This window comes from Mytilus galloprovincialis, chromosome 1 (assembly GCF_965363235.1).
Source record: "Mytilus galloprovincialis chromosome 1, xbMytGall1.hap1.1, whole genome shotgun sequence".
In the NCBI taxonomy this organism is placed as follows: domain Eukaryota; kingdom Metazoa; phylum Mollusca; class Bivalvia; order Mytilida; family Mytilidae; genus Mytilus; species Mytilus galloprovincialis.
In genome coordinates, this window is record NC_134838.1 from 26,403,248 (window position 1) to 26,411,933 (window position 8,686).

At 32.1% G+C, this 8,686-nt stretch overlaps 1 long non-coding RNA gene across 1 annotated transcript; it reads left to right on the forward strand.

Annotated features, from left to right (window-relative positions):
- The first annotated feature begins 3,955 nt into the window (after nucleotides 1-3,955).
- On the forward strand, nucleotides 3,956-8,257 carry LOC143070740 (uncharacterized). The gene is made up of 4 exons (XR_012976674.1): nucleotides 3,956-4,082; nucleotides 4,772-5,098; nucleotides 6,499-6,825; nucleotides 8,225-8,257. It is a non-coding gene; the product is annotated as an uncharacterized LOC143070740 (long non-coding RNA).
- The last annotated feature ends 429 nt before the right edge of the window (nucleotides 8,258-8,686 follow it).

Sequence of the window (8,686 nt, forward strand, 5' to 3'; positions counted from 1 at the left end):
AAGTTGTCTTTTTTGGGAATAATTTTAAGCCATTTTTCTCAAATTGGGAATCTTCTCTAGGGGAAAAAGCCTTTCTTCTCCACTAATTTAAGGCACACAATATCACTGGGCATTATGCTTATATATACATGTATATAAATATTTAATAATAACAAGGACCATAAGCTCTTAAATAAAGGATTATGTACCCTTCTGCTAAACATTGAAATTTTCCAAGCCTTTGTACTCTAATATTTGACCATTCTATGCTATATAGATAGAGCATTAAATGCATCCAGGATGCAATGATTTCTTTTATAGTACAAGTTTATAAATCAAAATACTGGTTACAACAAATGTAAATATGAACCAATTCAAGTACATCTTCTAATGTGCCCTCTACTTGAGTGACTCACCAGGTTTTTTGGAATGTAAAGGTTATTCAGTATATATAAAAAAAAGAAGATGTGGTACATGTATGATTGCCAATAAGACAACTCTCCTCAAAAGACCAAAATGACACAGAAATTAACAACTATAGGTCACTGTACAGCCTTCAACAATGAGCAAAGCCCATATGGCATAGTCAGCTATAAAAGGCCTTGAAATGACAATGTAAAAAACTCAATCGAAAAAACTAATGGCCTTATTTATTTAAAAAAATGAACGAATAACAAATACATGTATGTAACACATAAACACAGGACAACCACTTAATTACAGGCTCCTGACTTGGGACAGGCACATACATACATATAGTGGCTGGGTCAAACCTCGGTCAAACATGTTAGCAGGATACCGACCTTTTGGTAAATAACAAATCATTGCATCCCATTATCCCATTTTGTATTTTATGCAAAAAACATTAAATAATATAGCTGCTTTGAAAGGAGTTTCCCCTTGGGTTACATGATCTTACATGTATGTGTGCAAAATGACACATCTCTCATATTGATTATCTTTGCTGTTTTGACATGTTTGATATTATTGCACTAAGAAAATTCCCCCTTTTTCTTCTTCAAACCTTTAGATTTTGAGTGTTGCAGATGCTGTTCAGTTTGCAGAGGTATTTGAAATGGAAAAAAAAGAGATATATGAACATACATTGACTTCTATGAACTTAAGGTGTAAGTACATTGTATATATATATGATATCATTGTATATATATGATATAATCATTAGAAATGATCAGCTTATCAGTGAATGTAAAAACATTTATTAGAGTTCTATATTACAGTTAAAGTCACATTTTTTTTAATTTGTGTATGAAGCAAGGCAAATGTAAAAGATAGTTTGTTGATAGTCATGATAGTACATTACTCATCTTACAATATCATATATACTTCTAGAAAATCACAATTTTATTGGACTGTTTTCCCCTGTTGAATATGCAATTGATATTAAAATGAATCATCAGCTAGCAACACAAGAAAATTGTATCTTTAGAGGCAGATTTAGGGGGCAGTGGGCTGAACCTCCCCCCCTTTTTTGTGCGAAAAATTTGGTTGATTATATAGGGAATCACTGAAGCATGACTAGAGTGGGCCCCCTCTGATGACTATTTATGTATATGCTTATGATCTTTATATTATAACATACTGTTACACATTTTTTTTTTTATTCTTGATTTATATTATCCGATTATCTATATGATTCTTCTCTTTTGTAGGTAAAAATGAGTTACATCTGCCAAAAAATATGTTGAAAATTTGAAAACTGTTAACAAGAGCATCAACAAATAGAAAAAAGAACAATACCAGGTCTAGACTTTTGTGGCTGCATGCAATTATTTCTAAAATACCAGGAAAAAAGATGTAGCTGCACAGCAGACACCCCAGATCATAAAATTGCATGTAAAAAAGGAAAGCATTCCTTTTCATAGAATCAAAGAACTCTTTTAACCAAGTCAAGATGTTATTAGACATGTTAGTATATATATACTATATATTAGTATTTACATATATTCCATTAAAAAGTAGTTAGCTGGTTTGTATTCTGTAATTATTGGAACACAAAAATATAAAAGAATGACAGGAAATAAAGCAAAGTGGGGAATACAGATTATCAAACTATGTTGATAGTGCTCCTAACATGCATCTGCCTGCTGAGATAACACAATTGAAATCCATGCCAAGAAAACCAACAAATAATTCGACTGCCTATTTCCTCAAATAAAAAAAATAGACACAATGAACCCAGTGAAATCATTAGCAGATCCAGGGAGTTTTCCTGGGCTCGGAATTCCTTTTAAAAATGACTGGATCCTCGCCTGGAATATACCACAGGTTGTGGTCAAAGGGTAATGCTATCTTGTTTATTAAATATTTTAAACATGCAAGGAGAATAGATGGTACAGTCTGTGTTTTTGTTAGATGTATTTCTATTTGTATCCATCTGACATTTGTCTGATGATTTGAGTCTTTTCAAACTGATTTTAATGGTTTGTTCTTATATTGGAATATTCTCCCATAGCCAAGGTTAGGGGAAAGTAGGCGCCTGATACCATGTTTAAACCCCCTTATTCTGTATGTGTTTTCCCCCAGGTCAGGAGCCTGTAATTCTGTGGTTTTCGTTAGTTTCTATGTTTCATACTTGTTTTTCGTTCATTATTTTGTATATATCAGTGGCGGATCTAGGAACTTTCATAAGTGGGGGCCCACTGACTGACCTAAGAGGGGGGCCCGCTCCAGTCACGCTTCAGTGATTCCCTATATAAGCAACCAGCAAAATTTTTTCCCAAAAAGGGGGGGGGGGGGGGGGGCTGCCCCCCTCTTTTAATCCGCTTCTGCATATTTACAACGTTAGTTTTCTCCTTTTAATAGTTAGATTTGTCCTTTTGGGGCCTTTTGTTGTTGAAAATATTGTTATTGCTCTGCTCATTGGTGAAGGCCATCAGACTTCGTTGCATGACCTATATACATTCGGCAATCCTCGGTAGAATCTGCTACTCTCTTAGGCAGCAACCATTTGATTTTCTTGGGGGGAGGGGGGCTATGTTTTTTTTTTTTGTACAAACTTTTTTAATCTATTTTTTCGCGACAAGTCGAAAACAATTTTTTTCTTTCAATTTTAGCATTACATATAGTGGCAGCTGAGGGTGAAACAAACATTTTTTTTTCTCAGAATCAAAAACAAATTATTTTTTTCTCCAAAAACTGGAAACAAACTTTTTTTCTTTGTGTTTGTCAACACAGGCACTTGTTTCTGTCAATGTGGGGTTTACTATCCATACCAGTACAAAAAAAACACAAGGTAGCTAACGGAAATTTTCAATGTGTTCGCTTCAACCAATATTTTTTTAATTTCCCTTGATTTTTTCACAAATAAAAGTACACCAGTCTGTCGGTAATTGATTTATCTTTACAATAAAACAACTTTCACGTACCTTGAGAATACCCCTCAAACAGAATAACACACTTCAGATGAGAATTATTGACCTTTTTCCAGACCATTGAATTTGTAAGGACTTAACTTCCGGTTTACTTAGGAAGTTAATATAACTGTGTAATCCCATTGGTCACATTTTTCTGGTTACTGGTAACTAGTATAAATAAACAGGTAACCAGATGAATTAATCCAATGGGATTGCACTGTGTACTGGGGACACATTCTTGTTTTTTAAATTTTTTAATAACACTTAACTTACTATCCTGGATTTGTACATAACTAGGATAGAACTAGATTATGACCAAATGCTAGTATCTAGAAGGATATTTTATGATAATTTATTTCCTGTTTTTCCGTATATTAATTACTTTTAAATTGACTTTTTTCACATGACATACAGTGTGCATTAAATTATTAGATTCATCAAGGATTTGTATAGTAACTATACAAATCCTTGGATTCATATCCCCATATGGGTTTTGACCACACATAGACAGAATCAAAATATATATACATTTTTTTGTAAGTAGTTGCATACACAGGTTGGGGATTTCCTTCACATATAGGTGGGGGAAAAATTCAGTTTTATGTAAACAAAAATATCTTGAGATTTTGATGGTAAGGATAGGTTCGGACAAGGCTCTATTTCACTGAATATCCTTTCTCTCTTGAATTTTGGCTAAAATTCTTGTTGGCTTTTAGCAGGATTTTGCAGGTGAGGATTAGATTAGTATCATAGCATCACATTGTTTGTCTCATTTGCAATGCATTTATAAATTTTAAAATCTCCATGCTGGACAGACACCCAAATTTAAAGGTTTTCTATATATTTACATAAGCACGCACACATCTAAGTTCCTTGAAACCATACATTTTATTTGTATATAAGCTTGAATGAATTTTCAAGAAAATAAAATCATAAATCCATGAAATTCTAAAGATTTATTGTAAAATAACTGGTTTCTGCCACCTTAATTAAGCCTAAACATGATTTTAACATATCACAAAATGTGCCTTTTTAAGAGTTCTACAGGTGTGTGGTATTATATTTCTTTTATTCACAGTCAATGTATAGGTCTGTTTGTAATCAAATAGTTTTTACATGGATTTTAAGAATTATCAAATATCAAGACAGATAACTCTGTATCCCAATACAAACAATGACATTCAATTGATTGGTTTTAAAATGATTATGTTCACCAAACAATGATTTTATATCATAAATTATATAGAAATAGCAATTAAAAAGAGAGAAAAAAGTAAAATAAGCCTCAGCATAGTACAAGAAAAAGCTGATTATACTGTATACTACCTGTTATAATGATTTATTTCATATGATATGGACATTTTCTTATTTATTTGCATTTTAACTATGAATATATGAATTCTTCTTTTTTTTTATAGGTCTACTACATAGTTGATACTGTAGGACAGGCGACAGAAATAAGAAAACTGGTCTCTTTCATCAGCAATAGTGTGGCAATTCTAAAATTTCAACATGCGGCCTAAACAGCTAGTTCATGTGCAGAAGAGATATGAGACTGATTGCCATTAAATGTACACTTAGTTTAGTGCATCATGGATCTATAAAGTGAAACATATGTACCAAAAATACTAGTTTATTCATAAATAAGCCTTTTTCAGCACTGCAGTCAACAGAACAATGATAGTGACAAGAATTGAGACTATTTAATACCTCAAACAATGGGAAAATACTTCTTGAGATCAGTTGTAAGTGGTTTTATATCATGCATGAAACAATAAACTTAAGTAGTTTTATAAACTGTTGGATAGATCATACACTGTACCAGAAAACTCACACAATAAAATTTATTAAATATGAACACAATCATTTTTTTCTAATTTTTTTGCATTCAAAGCAGTTTGACGGCAAAAGACGCAAATAATGCTTTAATAAATTTGGTCTTACAAAGCCTATTCATGTTTTCTTTTGTGCTGTAACCATATAAAATGCATGTATTTTTAATGGTAAATGACTATAGAACTCAATCAGACTAAAAAAATGGAAATATATTGTTTTCAATGAGTGGTTAAAGGTGGCAGGTACCAGTTTTGGCGTACCAGAACATGTGTCCCACGCAGAAATTTTGTTATAGTTAAGTATTGAGGTATATAATTGCATCATTTGGACTGAAAAAATAAATGAATGTAAATTCTAGGCTATTGTACTACACAAGTAAGTAGTTGCATACACAGGTTGGGGATTTCCTTCACATATAGGTCCAATCAGATGTCAAAATTGTGGTCTCCTCACTTGACGGCATCCAATCAAAGTGGGGAAAAAATTCAGTTTTATGTAAACAAAAATATCTTGAGATTTTGATGGTAAGGATAGGTTCGGACAAGGCTCTATTTCACTGAATATCCTTTCTCTCTTGAATTTTGGCTAAAATTCTTGTTGGCTTTTAGCAGGATTTTGCAGGTGAGGATTAGCTTGGTATCATAGCATCACATTGTTTGCCTTATTTGCAATGCATTTATAAATTTTAAAATCTCCATGCTGGACAGACACCCAAATTTAAAGGTTTTCTATATATTTACATAAGCACGCACACATCTTAGTTCCTTGAAACCATACATTTTATTTGTATATAAGCTTGAATGAATTTTCAAGAAAAGAAAATCATAAATCCATGAAATTCTAAAGATTTATTGTAAAATAACTGGTTTCTGCCACCTTAATTAAGCCTAAACATGATTTTAACATATCACAAAATGTGCCTTTTTAAGAGTTCTACAGGTGTGTGGTATTATATTTCTTTTATTCACAGTCAATGTATAGGTCTGTTTGTAAGCAAATAGTTTTTACATGGATTTTAAGAATTATCAAATATCAAGACAGATAACTCTGTATCCCAATACAAACAATGACATTCAATTGATTGGTTTTAAAATGATTATGTTCACCAAACAATGATTTTATATCATAAATTATATAGAAATAGCAATTAAAAAGAGAGAAAAAAGTAAAATAAGCCTCAGCATAGTACAAGAAAAAGCTGATTATACTGTATACTACCTGTTATAATGATTTATTTCATATGATATGGACATTTTCTTATTTATTTGCATTTTAACTATGAATATATGAATTCTTCTTTTTTAAATAGGTCTACTACATAGTTGATACTGTAGGACAGGCGACAGAAATAAGAAAACTGGTCTCTCTCATCAGCAATAGTGTGGCAATTCTAAAATTTCAACATGCCGCCTAAACAGCTAGCTTATGTGGAGAAGAGATATGAGACTGATTGCCATTAAATGTACACTTAGTTTAATGCATCATGGATCTATAAAGTGAAACATATGTACCAAAAATACTAGTTTATTCATAAATAAGCCTTTTTCAGCACTGCAGTCAACAGAACAATGATAGTGACAAGAATTGAGACTATTTGATACCTCAAACAATGGGAAAATACTTCTTGAGATCAGTTGTAAGTGGTTTTATATCATGCATGAAACAATAAACTTAAGTAGTTTTATAAACTGTTGGATAGTTCATACACTGTACCAGACAACTCACACAATAAAATTTATTAAATATGAACACAATCATTTTTTTCTAATTTTTTTGCATTCAAAGCAGTTTAACGGCAAAAGACGCAAATAATGCTTTAATAAATTTGGTCTTACAAAGCCTATTCATGTTTTCTTTTGTGCTGTAACCATATAAAATGCATGTATTTTTAATGGTAAATGACTATAGAACTCAATCAGACTAAAAAAATGGAAATATATTGTTTTCAATGAGTGGTTAAAGGTGGCAGGTACCAGTTTTGGTGTACCAGAACATGTGTCCCACGCAGAAATTTTGTTATAGTTAAGTATTGAGGTATATAATTGCATCATTTGGACTGAAAAAATAAATGAATGTAAATTCTAGGCTATTGTACTACACAAGTAAGTAGTTGCATACACAGGTTGGGGATTTCCTTCACATATAGGTCCAATCAGATGTCAAAATTGTGGTCTCCTCACTTGACGGCATCCAATCAAAGTGGGGAAAAAATTCAGTTTTATGTAAACAAAAATATCTTGAGATTTTGATGGTAAGGATAGGTTCGGACAAGGCTCTATTTCACTGAATATCCTTTCTCTCTTGAATTTTGGCTAAAATTCTTGTTGGCTTTTAGCAGGATTTTGCAGGTGAGGATTAGATTGGTATCATAGCATCACATTGTTTGCCTTATTTGCAATGCATTTATAAATTTTAAAATCTCCATGCTGGACAGACACCCAAATTTAAAGGTTTTCTATATATTTACATAAGCACGCACACATCTTAGTTCCTTGAAACCATACATTTTATTTGTATACAAGCTTGAATGAATTTTCAAGAAAATAAAATCATAAATCCATGAAATTCTAAAGATTTATTGTAAAATAACTGGTTTCTGCCACCTTAATTAAGCCTAAACATGATTTTAACATATCACAAAATGTGCCTTTTTAAGAGTTCTACAGGTGTGTGGTATTATATTTCTTTTATTCACAGTCAATGTATAGGTCTGTTTGTAAGCAAATAGTTTTTACATGGATTTTAAGAATTATCAAATATCAAGACAGATAACTCTGTATCCCAATATAAACAATGACATTCAATTGATTGGTTTTGAAATGATTATGTTCACCAAACAATGATTTTATATCATAAATTATATAGAAATAGCAATTAAAAAGAGAGAAAAAAGTAAAATAAGCCTCAGCATAGTACAAGAAAAAGCTGATTATACTGTATATTACCTGTTATAATGATTTATTTCATATGATATGGACATTTTCTTATTTATTTGCATTTTAACTATGAATATATGAATTCTTCTTTTTTTATAGGTCTACTACATAGTTGATACTGTAGGACAGGCCCCTTATCATACCTTGTCCTTTACAGATTTAACATTGTTGGGTTGAGTTGTATATACATAATGTACACAGCCATGTATCACCATCATTGATGGCGATCCGATGGATACATCTGTTGTAGAGTTGTCACTGACTCAGACGCACTTATAAATATAATTATTTTCTGTGACTGTATATTACATTAATTTGTAGGATCCTTTACTTTAAATAATTTAGCTGATCTGTAACAATAACATCTTCATGCCTTATATATCATGTACTGTAGTACGCCGCTAGATTAAAACTGACGAGGAAAGGTAACACACGGCCAGCGAAAGTTCTTTTTTTGAGAGCCCAGGTGGTCGTGTGGTCTAGCGGGACGGCTGCAGTGCAGGTGATTTGGTGTCACGATATCACAGTAGCATGGGTTGGAATCCCGGCGAGGGAAGAACC